This window comes from Loxodonta africana, chromosome 3 (assembly GCF_030014295.1).
Source record: "Loxodonta africana isolate mLoxAfr1 chromosome 3, mLoxAfr1.hap2, whole genome shotgun sequence".
Classification (NCBI taxonomy): domain Eukaryota; kingdom Metazoa; phylum Chordata; class Mammalia; order Proboscidea; family Elephantidae; genus Loxodonta; species Loxodonta africana.
This window is the reverse complement of record NC_087344.1, coordinates 163,133,253-163,151,395: the sequence shown is the minus strand read 5'-3', so window position 1 is coordinate 163,151,395 and position 18,143 is coordinate 163,133,253. Positions and strand designations below refer to the sequence as shown.

The following is an 18,143-nucleotide window of genomic DNA, read 5'->3' as shown; positions in this document are numbered from 1 at the left end:
CTCTTGATAGAGTCCGACATGATTCTTAAGGTTTCTTCATTTTTTTAAATTCTCTTATCCGAGTTTTCTTCAAATATATTCATGCCAAGTGATTTATCTTCGAGTTCAGAGATTCTGGCTTCCACTTGCTCAATTCTACTCCTCTGACTTTCTATTGTGTTGTTTAATTCTATAATCTTATTGTTAATCTTCTGAATTTCTGACTGCTCTCTGTCTATGGAAAAATCCAGGAAGGCACTTTCATCTAGAAGACCCCTGGATTCTTTGTTTTGAGGCTGTCAAGGCAATCATGGTCTGTTTCTTTATGTGACTTGATATTGACTGTTGTCTCTGAGGCATCTATAAGTTATTGTATTAGTTTATTTTACGCTTGCTTACTATATCGTAGCTTCTTGCTTTGTTTTGTTATGCCCAGATGAGTTGCTTTAGTGAGCTAGCTGGATTATTTTCACCTTTGGAGCTCTGACATCCTGTCCGCAATGGCTAGAGCTGTTATCAGGTGTATCAGTCTAGGAGTACATTCACTTTTCTTGCATGTATTCAGCTCAGGTGTCCAGGTAGCTAATCATCAAGTGTGTAGGCTCTGTCCTACAGTCTTAGAGGGGCAGGGGTGATTGGTGTAGGCACCAGTATCTAATTGCAGCAGGGGTTCATGCTCTGAACAAGGCCAGAGGCTGAAAATCGTCTCCCCAGTGTCTCTGAGGAAAGCGTGTCCCTGTTCCCTAGAGCGTACAGGTAGGTGGGTTCTGCAGACGGACCATGGGCATCCAATGTTTTTGGTTGTAAGGACTGTGAGGTACCAGTTATCCTTGGACCCTTGTCGTGGGTGGCTGGGTGACCTGAGTGAAGCCACCAGTCCTTAGGCCCCTGATGTGGGTAGGTGAGGACCCTGTTTAATAGGCAAAGCAGTGTCAAACATCAAACACCCACCTTTCCACCACACAGCTGAAACAGTTGTAGTCTGCCAACAAGGGCCTATTCTCCTGAAATAGGCCCACACAAGTCCATGCAGGGGGAAAGGTACTCAAAGTCCATGGACCGTTTATGCCTGGACAGGAGCTTCTTTTGTACTGAGCTCCCCAGGTTAGCGGAGCTGGCAGGTTATCTTTTCCCCAGTTGTGAATTTATTCCTTCTCCAAGACCAGAAGAATGGCTCAGAGCATGCAGCAGTACCTATCTCAGGCCCAGGGAAATCAACAGCCACTGAAGCTGACTTGGGGGTTGGGGGCACAGTAAAATATACACAAGTACTTAGCTTTTGCTGAAAGTGCCGCTTTTCTCTGGTTCCGGAGGTGTGAGTAGGCTGTGCAGCTGGCTGCATGTGCAAATTATCTTTTCCCCCAATTGCAAATTTATTTCTTCTCCAGGACCTGGAGGATGGCTCTAGGCAATCAACAGGGCTTATCTCAGGCCCAGGGAAATGAACAGCCACTGAAGCTGGCTTGAGGGCAGGGGGCGTGGTAAAATATACCAAAGTACTTATCTTTTGCCAAAAGCACCATTCTTCTCTGGCCTGAGTAGGCTGTGTGGCTGGCTGCTTCTCCCTGAGGAAATGGGGGTGAAGCTAGTACCAGCCTGCTGCAGCCGCTCCCAGGAATGGTGCCTGAGGGCTCCCGGTGATTCAGGTCTGGTAACCCCTCTCACCTTCTGAACCGTCTCTTCCTCCCCCTGACCCTCAGTTCTTTTTCTAACCTTGCCTTTGATGTTCAGGGCTCCTAGCTTGTCATAAATATACTCATTTCACTTGTTTTTGGGGGTCTTTGTTGTAAGAGGGTTCCCCGGAAACGTCTGTCTATTCTGCCATCTGGGCCCCGCCTCCCTGTCCTGTGATTTTTTTTTTAAAGGGAATGCAGCTAATGTTTCACCATTTTGAACTGGTAATTGCTGTAGGCTTTTAGTAGAGCTTTCTTTTGGTTATGGTTTTTGCTATATCTTTTTCCCTCTTTTACTTTCTTCTATGTCCTGACATTTTGTGTATCATTACACAGCATATATCTTTTATCTAGTCTAACAATCTAACTTTTTTTTTTAATACCAAGGATTATTTTATCTTCTTAGGCCATTATTATGATAGTAATAATGATAAAAGCAACATGACATAAAAAGAGTTTATAATAGTGAGCAGCAGTGACTAGAACAAAGATGATAATGCTTCCTTATATTTAAAAACATTCTTTTAGTCATTAAAATTTTTAAAATTACCCTACAGTAAAAATTGACTTGGATATGGATATAAACCCTGCCTCCAAAACACATTTTACAATATACAGACCCTTTTTAAGGGGGGAGGGAGGGCTCTTGCAGACCACCGGGTTGATGAATTGTTTGTTATTTATATATGTATAAATTAGACACAGAATTAGAAAACTCAAATCAGCTTAAATGAACATTAATTCAATGAGACAGATGATGCTGTTTTGCTGAAATCAGACTGCTGCTTACAAACCTAATTCAACTAAGCTACTATATACTCCTTTGTATTTGAGCTACCACAAAACTTCATTCTGCTGGGTTTACAGTGTTCCACGACATCATCTGCTCTTCACTTGTGTAAACTCATCATTTATATATTAGTTAAGCTTCTATTTTTCTAAATTAGCCTGTACAGTTAAAGTCATACCGTTTAGTACCCATATTTATTGTAAAAACCACCTCTTCCTCCCCACCAAAAAAAATGCATGGTAGCTCTCCTTTAAGTTGGTCAGTCACTTTGTGCAGAAAATGATTCTGTTCGAACTTTAAACTGTCATTAAAATGAACCCCAATATTTAAAATTCTCAGACCCTAAATAATACGTATATATGTATGCATATATGTATATGTATAACAATGTATATATACATATATGTATAATAATATAATGTGTATATAAATGTACATATAAACGTTTTTAGGGAGAATTATTTCAAGAAACCCCGTATCAGAGTAATAATGAATGTCACTACAAAAGTCCTGGACACACTGTTCAGATTCCCCCAGAAGGGGAAGACTTCCTCCAAAGTTCCTTGAAAGGCTTTGTTTGGCTTTTCCCCAAGATTCCCGAGGGTCCTCTGGCCAAAGAAACAGGACTGAGATATAATGAGAACCAGCAAGCTCCACTAGGAGAATCCTGGATTCCAGAGGCCCCGCTATTTATGTTGAAGGATCAGTTAAAAAAAAAAAAAAAACTCAAAGACCATTACTTTAATAAAATATAGTGAATGACAAAAAAAAAAAAAAAAAAAAAAAATCATGCACTCAGATGTAGCAATAATATTAAACTGCTATGCAAAATTGCAGAGCCATTGGTAGTTCAGTGGTGGGACCCAGGTTTGAGTCCTAGCCAACACACCTCGTGTGCAGACACCACCCATCTGTCACTGGTGGCTTGCATTTTGCTATGATGTACAAACAGGTTTCAGCGGAGCTTCCACGCTAAGTTGGACTAGTAAGAAAAGTCTGATGATCTACTTCCAAAAATAAGCTGATGGAAACCCTATGGATCACAGTGGCCTGATCCGAAAGTGATCACGGTGACTCTTGTGACTGGGATCACTATGAATCAGGAGCTGACATGACGGCAGATAACAACAACATACAAGTTTATAAATGCTTAAAATAAGTCTTAATAAATTTAAAAGGACTGAAATCATACCAAGTAGGTTCTCTGACCATGCTAAATTAATTAAATTAGAAATCAGCAACAAATAATCTGGAAAATCCCCCAAATATTTGAAAATTAAGCAACATACTTCTAAATAACCAACGGAGCAAAGAAGAAATTATAAGGGATATTAGAACAAAGAAAAAAAAAGAAAGAAGGCACAAATTACCAATATCAAGAATCAAAGAGGAACCACCACTACGAATCCTAAACAACATGAAAAGGATAGAAAGGTTCACATCAACTAGGATGGCTGTGATTAAAAAAATGGAAAACAATAGGTGCGGGTGAGGATGTGGAAAAATAAGAACCCTCATCCACTGCTAGCAAGATTGTAATGTGGTACAGCCACTGTGGGAAACAGTTTGGTGGTTCCTTAAAAAGTTAAACATAGAATTACTATATGATCCAGCAATTCCACTCCTAGGTATATACCCAAAGGAAATGAAAGCAAGAATGCAACAAATATTTGCACATCAGTGTTCACTGCAGCACTATTCACAATAGCCAAAAGGTAGAAACTGCCTAAATGTCCATCAACAGATGAATGAATAAATAAAATGTGATACATACATACAGTGGACTATTATTACTCAGTCATAAAGAAAAACCAAGTCCTGATAGATGCTATAACATGGATGAACCTTGAAAACATTATACTGAGAGAAGTAAGTTAGTCACAAAAGGACAATTATACCATCACACTTACATGAAATATCTAGAATAGGTAAGTGTATAAAAATCAAAGTTTATTAGTGGTTACCGGGGGCAGGTGGAAAGGAGGAGGAACGGAGGACTCACGAGTCACTGAACTTCTGTTGAGAGATTAAAAAAAAAAATTGGGAACATATAAGGGTGATAGTTAAACAACATAACAATTAATGTCACTAAAGTATACATGTGAAGATTACTGAAATGGCAAAAGCTTTGTTATATGTATTCCCCCCCCCCGACATATACAAAAAAAAAAGAATAGTAAGGGAATATTTTAAGCAACATTATGCCAGAAAATTCAATAATTTAAATGAAATGGAGAAAATCCTTGAAAAATACTGGCCCACCAGTACCCTCTAAGAAATCCTGCTCACAGCATCAATTGTGCTACCAGTCCAGGGAGGCTAAGGTCACCACCCACTTTTGATACCAAATTGTGTGGTAGATAACAAATTTTACTCCACATGCCAGGTGCATCCTATGGAAATCTCAGCTTCCCTTCCTGCTCAGTTCAGACCCCAGCTGCCCACAAAGCCCTTCTGTCTCTTATCACCAGTCACCTAGGACTGGGTTAGCGGGTACTGGCCACAAGCTTGGGAGTTCACATGGCTCCCTCCACTTCAGACTGGTGGCTCCCCTTGATCCATTAGGTCTGATACATAGCTGGAATGACTCACAGAATTCACGGAGTGTATGTCTTGCTTACTACAGCTTTCTTACAACCAAAAAGGATACAAACAAAGAGACATATAGGGTGAGGGCGAGGGGGGTCACAGCATGGCACTTCCACCTCCCAGGGGGATACACCATCCTCCTGAGAGCTGATGTACATTCTTATCAGCCAGGAAGCTCCTTGAGCCCCTGTCTTTCAAGGCCTTTACTGGCCTTACCACATGGCCATGATACATTACATCATGTCTCCTGAGGTTTAGTCAGCATCAGGCCCCTGGGGGTTCCCTCTTGGTCTAGTCAACCCCCGTTAATTAGCCGCCGGTGTTGGTATGGCTTCAAAGAACCCAGAACAAAGGCCAAATGTCTTTTTGCAAGGTAATTCCACACCTTACAGATACACAAACTACCAAAGCTCTCTCTGAAAGAAACAGATAACCTTAGTAGTCTTACTTCCATTAAAGAAATTTAGTTTTTAGGTAATAACTTTCTCACAAAGAATATTCCAGTCCCAGATGGCTTCACTGGTGAACTCTACTAAATATTTAAAGAAGAAATAATACAATTCTACACCAGTCCTTCTAGAACATAGAAGAGGAGGAAACACTTTCCAACTCATTCTATGAGTACAGCATTATCCTGATACCAAACTGAGACAAAAACATTATGGAGTAACTATAGTCCAACATCCCTCCATGAACATAAAAGCAAAAAACCTTAACAATTTTAGTAGATCAAATACAACATATGGAAATAATAATAATACATTATGACCAAATGTAATTTATCACATAAATCGTAGTATTTGAAAAATCAATGTAATGTAGTATATTAAAATACAGACTAAAAATAACCTGCATCTGCATTTAAACAGAAGAAAAAAGCATCTGACAAAATCCAACACCCATTTGAAGGTCCCTAGCTTGTTCCCTGGAGCCCTGATGGCGCAGTGGTTAAGAGCTCAGCTGCTAACCAGAAGGTCAGCAGTTCTTCGAATCCACCAGCTCCTCCTTGGAAACCCTATCAGCAGAATCGATTTGACAGCTCAGGGTTTGCTTTCAGCTTGTTTCCTATGTTTATACTCTGGAAAATAGTATTACATCCCAAAATAGTATCTTTTGCTGGGACTGTTTTTTTTGTTTTATTTTTTTTTTATTGTGCATTAAGTGAAAGTTTACAATTCAAGTCAGTTTCTCATACAAAAACTTATACACACATTGTTATGTGACCCTAGTTGCTCTCGCTATAATGTGACAACACACTCCTTCTCTCCATCCTGTATCTCCATGTCCATTCAACCAGCTCCTGTCCCCCTCTGCCTTCTCATCTCACCTCTAGATGGGAGCTGTCCGTATAGTCTCATGTTTCTACTTGAGCACACTCCTCACCAGTATCATTTTATGTTTTACAGTCCAGTCTAATCTTTGTCTGAAGAGTTGGCTTTGAGAATGGTTTTAGTTTTGGGCTAGCAGAGAGTCCAGGGGCCATGACCTCTGGGGTACCTCCAGTCTCAGTCAGATCATTAAGTCTGGTCTTTTTACTAGAATTTGAGGTCTGCATTCCACTTTTCTCCTGCTCCATCAGGAATTCTCTGTTGTGTTCCCTGTTAGGGTGGTCATTGGTGGTAGCTGGGCACCATCTAGTTTTTCTGGTATCAGGCTGATGGAGTCTCTGGTTTATGTGGCTTTCTTTCTTTCTCTTGGGATCATATTTTCCTCGTGTCTTTGTAGTTCTTCATTCTCCTTTGCTCCAGGTGGATTGAAACCAGTTGATGCATCTCAGATGGCTGCTTGCTAGCTTTTAAGACCCCAGATGCCACTCATCAAAGTGGGATGCAGAACGTTTTCTTAATACACTTTGTTATGCCAATTGACCTAGATGTCTCCTGAAACCATGGTACCCAGGCCCCCCTCCCTGCTACTCTGTCCCTCTAAGTATTTGGTTGTATTCAGGAAACTTCATAGCTTTTGGTTTAGCCCAGTTGTGGTGACTTCCCCTGTATTGTGTGTTGTCCTTCTCTTCATCTAAGATAATTCTTGTCTACTATCTAATTAGTGAATACTCCTTTCTCTCCTTCCACACTCTCTTAACTATCAAGAAATGTTTTCTTCTGTGTTTAAACCATTTCTCGAGTTTTTATAATGTGGTCTCAATGCAATATTTGTCTTCTTGTGACTAATTTCACTCAGCATAATACCTTCCAGATTGCTCCATGTTATCAGATATTTCACGGATTCATGGTTGCTCTTTACCATTGTGTAATATTCCACTGTGTGATACACCATAATTTGTTTATCCATTCACCTGCTGATGGGCACCTTGGTTGTTTCCATCTTTTTGCTATTGTGAACGGTGCTGCGATGAACATGGGTGTGCATATATCTATTCGTGTAAGGGCTCTTATTTCTCTACGATATATTCCAAGGAGTGGGATTGCTGTATCGTATAGTAGTTCTATTTCTAGCTTTCTAAGGAAGCGCCAAATCGATTTCCAAAGTGGCTGTACCATCTTACATTCCCACCAGCAGTGTATAGGTATTCCAATCTCTTCACAACTTCTCCAACATTTGTTATTTTCTGGTTTTTGGATTAATGCCAGCCTTGTCGGGGTGAGAGAGTATCTCATTGTAGTTTTGATTTGCATTTCTCTAATGGCTAATAATTGTGAGCATTTCCTCATGTATCTGTTAGCCTCCCAAATGTCTTCTTTGGTGAGGTGCCTGTTCATATCTTTTAGCCATTTTTTAATTGGGTTATTTGTCTTTTTGTTGTTGAGGTTTTGCAGTATCTTGTAGATTTTAGATATTAGATGCTGATCGGATTTGTCGAAGCCAAAATTTTTTTCCCAGTCTGTAGTTTGTCTTTTACTCTTTTAGTGAAGTCTCTCAATGAGCACAAGCGTTTGATTTTTAGGCGCTCCCAGTTATCTAGTTTCTCTTCTGGTGTTTGTGCATTATTAGTAATGTTTGTATCTGTTTATGCCATGTATTAAGGCTCTTAGCATTGTGGGACTGTTTTTAATAAATTTTATTCTTAGTACGAACCATATAAAAATCAAGCCAAATAAATGGTTTCAATCTCTGGTTTATACTATTCAAATTTAATTATTCTCATTTTATTATAATACCTTAGAAGATATACTTTGAGAGAAACAAGGTGTGTTTGTACAAGTGTTTCCAAGGACAGTGTTCTGCAACTGTTTTACCTCAAAAGTAGTTTAAAAAAAATGTATACCCTCTTATACACTAATTTGGAGCCCTGGTGGAGCAGTGGTTAAGAGCTACAGCTAACCAAAAGGTCGGCAGTTCAAATTCACTGCCACTCCTTGGAAACCCTATGGGGCAATTCTACTGTGTCCTACAGGGTCACTATGAGTCAGAATCAACTAGATGGCAACAGGTTTTGGTTTATACATTAATTTAATGTATTCAACCTTAACAGTTGCAAAGAATTTCTAGCATATTATATATCCTTGAAAATATATCCGTGAAATATATTTGTCAAACCTTTGGCACTAAAGATATAGCCCATTCAATTTATGAAATATGCCTGCCATATAATCTAATTGGCCCCAGCTCTCATTTTCAAACCCATTAGGCAAAATAAATTTCTGTTAAAGTCATATATCATTTCAATTGATATAAGCGCATTGATACACATCCCTGTGGTAACCATCTCAAATTCTAACTTAGAAAACAGACAGAAGACAGGAGTTTGAGGCCCAGACGAAATAAGGCCCTGTCTAAGACTATGCATTCTGGACTTTTTCCTTTATTTGAGGCCCCAGAGATTTTTATAGCTTAGGGCTATAAAAATATAACCCAGTTTTAAGATTAAAGATTTTTGTCCTAGAGCATTTCACTTATCTATGATTTGAGCAAGAAAGATACAAGTTTCCTAAAATTTCTGTAGGAATGAATACAATGTAAAAGCTATTTAACAGTTCAGTTCTGCTAAAGGAAGCAGTTTGAATTCTAAAATTATATTAAATATAAATGCTCCAGGCATTAACTTTACAAGTTTTCCTTTATCCAAGTTCTGGGTAAGAGAAAAGCACTTGAAATTTTGCAATGAAAAGTACCATTTAAAAAATTAATTCATTTCAGAATATTTACACACAGTGAGACACCCACTCATAGACAGAACTGTTTAACACATCAAGCTCTGACTGGAACAGTTAATACGTGCTGGACGTGATTAAACTGTGGACTTAGCTGCCAGCTATGATTTGCCCCAATTAGTTAAAGCAGTTATAATTTTTAGTCACTAAGACTTGCCTCATCAAGTTAATGCCTTATTCCATAGTTTCAAAATTAGATTTAAAACTCCAAGAAGCTTTAAAAAGATTCAGAAGGAAACAAGAGGAAAGTGTTTAAGAAATAACAATGCTCAAAAAAAAAAAAAAAAAATTTTTTTTTTTTTTTTTTTTAATAGAAGAAACAGTTCAAAAAAACCAGACATGAATGAAACCAATATCATGGAATAGTTTATGTACAAACTATTGAATTAAAAACTAATTTGCTCTGTAAACTTTCACCTAATACAGAATAAAAAATAAAAAAATAAACCAAAAAGCTAGACATGTACTTAACTCTACCACCATCTGACAAATGGCTACCCATGTTAACTTAAAATTCTGATGGTATATAATAGGAAAAAATGTCTGTAATTATATAAATGTATTATTTTTTTAAACTGATCAAATCTCAGCTATAAACAGAAGAACTCATTCAAAAAGTAAATTATGAGAGCAGGCCCCTTTGTATTCAGGGTCCTTTTGAGAAAAGAGAACACATCTATTCTTTTTATATAATGTCCAGAGGCTGAAAGGAATTAAAGGTTAAGATTTTAACCCTACCAATGTGCACAGTAGCTTTCCTACTACCTTAGTTATTATTTTATGACTCCCTAGGGCAATTGCCATACTGCAGGCTCTGATTTATGGTGACCCCATATATGTCAGAGTAGACTGTGCTCCATAGGGTTTTCAATGACTGGTTTTCCAGAAGTAGACTGCCAGGCCTTTCTTCCAAAGTGCCCTCTGAGTAGACTCCAATCTCTAACCTTTCAGTAAGCGGCCGAGTGCACCAATCATTTGTACCACACTTATGACTACCTGAAAACCCTGGTGGCGTAGTGGTTAAGCATTCAGCTGCTAACCAGTAGGTCAGCAGTTCGAATCCACCAGGCACTCCTTGGAAATCCTATGGGACAGTTCTACTCTTTCCTATAGCGTCGCTATGAGTAGGAATTGACTCAACAGCAATGGGTGGTGTGTAGTGTATGACTACCTAGTAGTAGCTTAAAAGTGGAGAGATTTAAAAAAAAAGTCATAGGGAGAAGGGAAAGTTCATCAATTCACCTTGTAAAAGACAAAGAAAGGAAATAATAACCCTAACTTTTCTTGGCAATGCTGGGTGACAGGAATCACATTCTCTCCTTTTCTCATAACAGAAATTGTGTAAACGATAATCTGGAAAAAACTAATCATGTCTTGCCCCCATTCCAAAAGGGAAGAGTTATAAAATCCCTTGGAAACAGTATTCATTAAAGTCTCTATACTTTCCCCATCAACATTTAAAACAAAGCCATTGACATTTCCTAAAATGACAATGACCATTTTGTGAACTTAAAAAGGGCAGAAAGTATCTAAAATAAATAATCTTAAGAGAATTTGTTACTAAAATATACACCAGGTTTAGTTTTCAAATTCACATGGAATCATTCAAATTCAGAAAGGCTGATTTACTGGAAGTCTTGCTGCTAAATAGCTAACACCTCTTCTCCCTAATCTAGCTTCCTGATTTACAGACCACTTATCCCAAGTGGCACAGTGGTTAACAGCTAAGGCTAATAACCAAAAGATCAGCAGTTCCAAGCTACCAGGCGCTCCTTGGAAACCTGGCCGTTCTACTCTGTCCTATAGGGTCACTATGAGTCGCAGTCAACTCAATGGCTAAGGGTTTGGTTTTGGTTTTTATCCCAAGGTAACTTCCAAGTTTCAAGGAATGGAAATATCACCTTGCCTTCTTTTCCACATTTAAACTTAATACAGTGAAGAAACCAAAACAGTAAAACCAAAGAGAAGCTGCTGGTAAAAGGAGAAATACAACTACTGTACCTGGCTAGCCAAACACTTAACAAAATGCAGTTGATCAAACTTGATATAGAGAACCTAAAAAATGTGAACCTGGCTCTGTTAATTTTTACATCTATGTACCTCTTCTATCATTCAGGGCAAACCGTACCCACGTTACAAGAAGCTAAATATACTTGAAGAGAACTTAACAACTTGCTAACTAGCATTCGAAAATAGCATTTTAGGTCTTTCAGAATATATAAAAAATTTGATTATAGATCTTGCTTTATGTAACTCATATTTATAATCACTATCAATATGGAATATACCATGGACCACCAGAAGAATGAACAAATCTGTCTTGCAAGAAATACAGCCGGAATGCTCCTTGGAATCGAGGATGGCGAGACTTTGTCTCATTTACTTTGGACGTTATCAGGAAGATAAAGAAGGACATCAGTGAAAAAGAGGAACACCCTTAACGAGACAGACTGACACAGTGGCTGCAATGATGAGCTCAAGGATAACGACTGTGAGGATGGCGCAAGACCAGGCAGTGTTTTGTTCTGTTGTACGCAGGGTCACTATGAGTCGAAACTGACTCAATGGCACGTAACGATAACCAATATTTTAGTTACCAGTAATTTCTAATTTTTTATTATTTACATAGTCATACCATCCTACCAATAAATAGAAAGTGTGTTTCTTTTTTACGACAGCGGATCTTTAAATTTTTGGTCTCAGGTGACCTTATACAGATATGTAGTTGGAAAATAGTTTTTTTTTTGTACTTTAGATGAAGGTTTACAGAACTAGTTTTTCTCATTGAACAGTTAGTACACATATTGTTTTATGACACTGGTTAACAACCCCACGACATGTCAACACTCTCCCTTCTCAACCTTGGGTTTCCTATTACCAGCTTTCCTCTTTCCTCCTGCCTTCTAGTCCTGCCCCTGGACTGATGTGCCCCTTTAGTCTCGTTCTGTTTTATGGGCCCGTTCAATCTTTGGCTGAAGGGTGAACCTCAGGAGTGACTGCGTTACTGAGCTAAAAGGGTGTCCAGGGGCCATACTTCCAGAGTTTCTCCAGTCTCTGTCAGGCCAGCAAGTCTGGTCTTCCTTTTTGAATTACAATTTTGTTCTACATTTTTCTCCAGCTCTGTCCAGGATCCCTGTCAGAGCAGTCAGTGGTAGTAACCGGGTACCATTTAGTTGTACTGGTCTCAGTCTGGTGGAGGCCATGCTAGATGTGGTCCATTAGTCAAAAGGGAGTATTTTAATAGCTTTTTCTGATAATTGTGGATATTCTTTTTTGCTACTATGCCAAAACTTGACAAGCGATAGTTTCTTAATGATGAGTTACATTGTGGAATCTAAGGACCCTAATTCTGGGAGGGTCTTGAGGTTCCGAGGCATACAAAAACTACACCTTGAGAATGGCTCCTGTTTTAAACTATTAACTCTATTTGATCATAAAAGTGACTAAAATTATACCTACTGGTTTATTCAACGTGGGAGAAAGATGCGACAGTCTGCTTCTGTACTGTGTCCTTTAGGATCACTAAGTAGGGTTTGGGTTGGGTTTATTCAGACTGCATATCATTCTGGTGAACTTAACTGAATAAGAATCTCTGGAGGTTAGGCAATATTTTTTAAGTACTACAGAAAATTCTGATGTATAACTTTGAGGTATTAATTACAGAAAAAAGCTGACGTATACGTGTACAGGAAAGGGTGGTAGAAGATGGTACATAAGTTCTATTTAAACCATATATGTATTTATTCGTATGCTTTGATAATTATATAACCTCTCACTTATTAAAATAAGTTTTAATCAAGGATATCAAATTTGTTATTTTAGTTAAAAAGAAAAAGAATACATGATAATGATATTATAGAACAAAATAACTAATAATCTCCTTTCCTTTAAGGGTCCTTTGGCTTCTCAGGTTTATTCCCTGCAGTCCTCATATTTTCATACATTCTCAAATATCATATGTATTCCTGGAGAGCATTCTCTACCCCAACAAGAAATCTGTTCAAATGTCTCCCAACAAGAAAGCTTACACTGCATACTTATCAGGAGCCCAGAGCACCATGAAACAGATGAAACCTAACATTTGTAACTGTTCTCACTTCTACAGTGATCTGGAAAGGGTCTGCTGTTTCAACACAAAGGATACCTGATAAAATGGAGGGTGCTAGTTAGATCCCAGGGTCTTTTTACCACCTAAAATAAGCCAGAAGGGAGTTTCCAAGGTTGAGGGGGAGGCCTTCTCCAGCAGAAACAATTAATACGCAGTGATTAAGAGATCAACTGCTAATCAAAAGGTCGGCAGTTCGAATCCACCAGCTGCTTCTTGGAAACCCTATGGGGTAGTTCTACTCTGTCCTATAGGGTCACTGAGTCATAATCAACTTGATGGCAATGCGTTTTTTTAAAACGGGTTTAGTTACTAGTGACGCAGTGGTTAACAGGTCAGCTGCTAACCAAAAGATCAGCAGTTAGAAACCCACTAGTTGTTCCGCAGCAGAAAGATGTGGCAGTCTGCTTCCATAAAGATTTACAGCCTTGCAAACCCCATGGGGCAGTTCTGCTCTGCCCTGTAGGGTCACTATGAGTCGGAATCGACTCAACAGCAGTAGGTTATTTTGTTTATTTAGTTACTAGCCTTTCTGCCACCTTCTGTCTGCTGCGCTCTTATGTACAGATTGTTTAAAGTATACCTTTCTACCTGTGAGTGGCAGTTTTCTGTGAAGGGCCTCACTAAATATTAGTCCAGCTATCTTTAGCTCAGCTGAACAAAGCTTCAAGGCACAATGTTTTTGAAAAGGCAGAAACTTAGCAAGTAATTGGAGAAATGTAGACATATAGACCCAGCCTTCAGAAACATCCAAACTCCCTGAGGGATGGAATTACTGGGCTGAGGGCTGAGGGGACCACGGTCTCAGGAAACATCTAGCTCAATTGGCATAATATCATTTATAAAGAAAATGTTCTATATTCTACTTTGGTGAGTAGCATCTGGGATCTTAAAAGCTCATGAGCGGCCATGTAAGATACTCCACTGGTTTCACTCCAACTGGAGCAAGGGAGAATGAAGAAAATAAAGACACAAGGGAAAGATTAGTCCAGAGGACGAGTAGAACATAGCTACCACAGCTTCCACCAGACTGAGTCCAGCACAAGTAGATGGTGCCCGGCTAACAGCACTGACTGCTCTGACAAGAATCTCAATAGAGGGTCCTGGACAGAGCTAGAAAAAAATACAGAACAAAATTCTAAGTCACAAAAAAAATAAAATTAAAAAACCAGACTTAGTGGTCTGACAGAGACTGGAAAAACCCTGAGAATATGGCCCCTGGACACTCTTATAGCTCAGTAATAAAGTCACTTCTAAGGTTCACCCTGCATCCAAAGATTAGACAGGCCCATAAAACAAAACGAGACTAAATGGGCACACCAGCCCAGGGGCAAGGATGAGAAGGTAGGAGGGAACAGGAAAGCCGGTAATGGGGAACCCAAGGTCAAGAAGGAGGGCGTATTGACATGTCATGGGTTTGGCAACCAATGTCACAAAACAATGTGTATTAATTGTTTAATGAGAAACTAGTTCGCTCTGTAAACCTTCAACTAAAGTACAATAAAAAAAAAAAGAATAGAGAATTAATCTGCTATTATAAGACTATTACTTTCTACCCTGGATACTGTATGTAATTGCTAGTGGATTTCATTTTGTTTTTGAAATAGTAGTTCACTAGTAGCAATGCAAAACTGGAGATTTACGTCTTCCATGCTATGACCCTTAAAAGAAGTCTGCCTACTCCTAGAATTGGAGTAGCCATTGCTCTAGTAATAAAAGATGCTAACTTGGGTCTCATTATTGTACTTTGTTCTCATGTTTTGCTATTTTGTCAGCTGAAGTAAAAACAGTTGCTAGTTTCTTAAAACGTTTTTACAATAAACATTAACAGTTATTTCACAACCGTTCATGCAGGATTGAGCTTCAAGTTGAATTATTAAAGGGAGAAATATTTTCTACTGGAGTTTGATTGTGCTTGTAGTTTGCAAATCAGACTAAAAATGTAAGTAGAAGTTTCTGTTCCTTATTTTGATAACTTCTCAGTTTAAAATACAGATAATTTAGCATATGCCAATACTGTTATCCATCCATAAGTCTACAAATGAATCAATTACTTTCTAAAGAAACTGCACTTATGTAGAATGAGAAGAAATAAATACTAAAATTAAGCCTCAACAGGGAAAACGGGACCTACAACTGACAGTTTCTTTAGGTTACTAGGAACCATACTTTCTCCTCCCACTTGTATAAAATTATGCTTATTTGGATGAACAGATGCTGTAAGTCATTTTATTACAAGGAGAATTAAGAGTGTTTGCTACAGATTCAAATTATTGGACATTGGCTGAGTTTGACAAAAGAGGAGTCAATGTATACGTATTTCTACAGTACTTCTACTGCCTTTATAAGTTTGCATGTTAGCTTGCCCATTTGCAAATATGATCAATTTCATCAGTTCTCTATACTACATATGTAACTTTAATACTCCTTTCTAAAGCAATTATAAGAAAATTAGGTTTGACATTTGTAAAACTTGGATAACAAAAGCAACATCATAGTACTATTATAAAATGTTAAACAAAATCAAGGTGATTACATATCTACTAAGAGTCAAATCTCTAAAATATATAGAAAACTTCAGCTCAACAACAGAAAAACAAACAATCCAATTAATAAATGGGCAAAAGACATAAATGGACACTTCACCAAAGAAAACATTCAAGTGGCCAAAAAGCGCATGAAAAGATGATTGTTATTGTTAGCCATTAAATGCAAATCAAAACTACAATGACATATCAGTTCTCCCCTACAAAAATGGCATTGATTAAAAAATAACAAACAACAAATGCTGGTGAGGTTGTGAGGAGGATTGGAATCCTTATCTGCTGCTGGAGGGATTGAAAAAATGGTAAAACCACTATGGAAAATGGTATGGTGTTTCCTCAAAAAGCTAGAAACAGAAATACCTTATGATCCAGCAATTCCACTCCTAGGTATATACCCTAGAGATATAATAACAGTGATAATGAATAGACATATGCACACCTATGTTTACTGCACCAGTATTCACTATAGCAAAAAGATGGAAACAACCAAAGTGCCCATCAACAGATAAATGGATGGATAAAGTATACATACCTACAACGGAATGCTACACAGCTATAAAAAATAATGAGTTCTCAAAACATAACAGGGATGAATCTGAAAGACATGCTGAGTGAGATAAGTCAATCACAAAATAGCAAATATTGTATAACTTCAGTTTTTTTTTTTTTAAATTGTACTTTAGATGAAGGTTTACAGAATAAAATAGTTTCTCGTTAAACAGAACACATATTGTTTTATGACACTGGTTAACAATCCCAGAACATGTCAACACTCTCCCTTCTGGACCCTGGGTTCCCTGTTACCAGCTTTGCTGCCCCCTCCTGCCTTCTAGTCCTTGCCCCTGGGCTAGTATGCCCCTTTAGTCTTGTTTTGTTTCATGAGCCCGTCTAGCTTGGCTAAAGGGTAAACGTCAGGAGTGACTTTGTTACTGAGCTACAAGAGTACCCAGGAGCCATACTCTTGGGGTTTCTCCAGTTTTTTGTCAAGCCAGTAAGTCTCATCTTTCTTTGTAAGTTAGAATTTTGTTCTACATTTTTCTCCAGCTGTCCAGGACCCTCTATTATGATCCCTGTCAGAGCAGTCAGTGGTGGTAGCCGGGCACCATTTAGTTTTACTGGACTCAGTCTGGTGGAGGCCATGGTAGATGTGGTCCATTAGTGTTTCGGACTAATCTTTCCCTTGTGTCTTTAGTTTTCTTCATTCTTTCTTGCTCCCGAAGGGGTGAGACCAGGGGAGTATCCTAGATGGCTGCTCACAGGCTTTTAAGACCCCAGACGCTACTCACTAAAGTAGAATGTAAAACATTTTCTTACATTATGCCAATTGAGCTAGATGTTCCCCAAGACCATGGCCTCCTGAGCCCTCGGCCTCAGGGAGTTTGGATGTTTCTATGGAGCTTTCCTGACTTTGCCTTGGACAAGCTGTGCTGACTTCCCCAGGACTGTGTACTGTCTTAACCTTTACCAAAGTTACCACTTTATCTATTGTCTAGTGTTTTTTCCATCCCCACCCCTCCTGTCCCTGGTAACCATCAAAGATTGTTTTTTTGTGTGTATCTGTGTAAACCTTTCCATGAGTTTTTACAGTAGTGGTCTTATACAATATTTGTCCTTCTGTGACTGACTTATTTCACTCAGCATAACACCTTCCAGATTCATCCACGTTGTGAGATGCTTAGCATGTTCATCATTGTTCTTTATTGTTGTGTAGTGCTCCATTGTGTGTATGTTCCATAGTTTATCCATTCATCTGTTAATGGACATCTAGGCTGTTTCCATCTTTTCACTACTGCAATGAACATAGGTATGCATATGTCTATTCATGTGATAGCTCTTATTTCTCTAGGATATATTCCTAGGACCGGAAATGCTGGATCACATGGTATTTCAATTTCTAGCTTAAAGGAAGCACCATAGCTTTTTCCAAAATGGTTGTTCCATCTTGCATTCCCACCAGCAGTGCAGAGTTCCAATCCTCCTGCAACTTCTCCAACATTTCTTTTCTGATTTTTTGATTCATGCCAGTAATGCCAGGGTGGTATGGTATATCATTGCAGTTTTTATTTGCATTTCTCTAACAGCTAGTGATTGCAAGCATTTCCTCACGTGTCTGTTAGCCACTTGCATGCCTTCTTTGGTGAAATGTCTGCTCATTTCCTGTGCCCACTTTTTAATTGGATTATCTATCTTTTTTTGTTGTTGTTCTTGTAGAGGTGTTGGAATTTCCTATAAATTTTAGAGATTAGAACTTTGTTGGATTTTTCAGAGCCAATTTTTTTTTCCAAGTCTGTATGTTCTCTTTTTACTCTTTTGGTGAAGTCTTTTGATGAGCATGTTTAATTTTTA

General features: G+C 38.5%; 1 protein-coding gene and 1 long non-coding RNA gene across 3 annotated transcripts in view; one reads left to right on the top strand and one right to left on the bottom strand.

The window, feature by feature from the left end:
• Positions 1 to 18,143, bottom strand: part of SLC16A1 (solute carrier family 16 member 1) — a 61,753-nt gene that overhangs the window by 21,443 nt on the left and 22,167 nt on the right. The window lies entirely within an intron of this gene.
• Positions 1 to 18,143, top strand: part of LOC111750510 (uncharacterized) — a 72,109-nt gene that overhangs the window by 46,446 nt on the left and 7,520 nt on the right. The gene's annotated exons all lie outside the window — the stretch shown is intronic.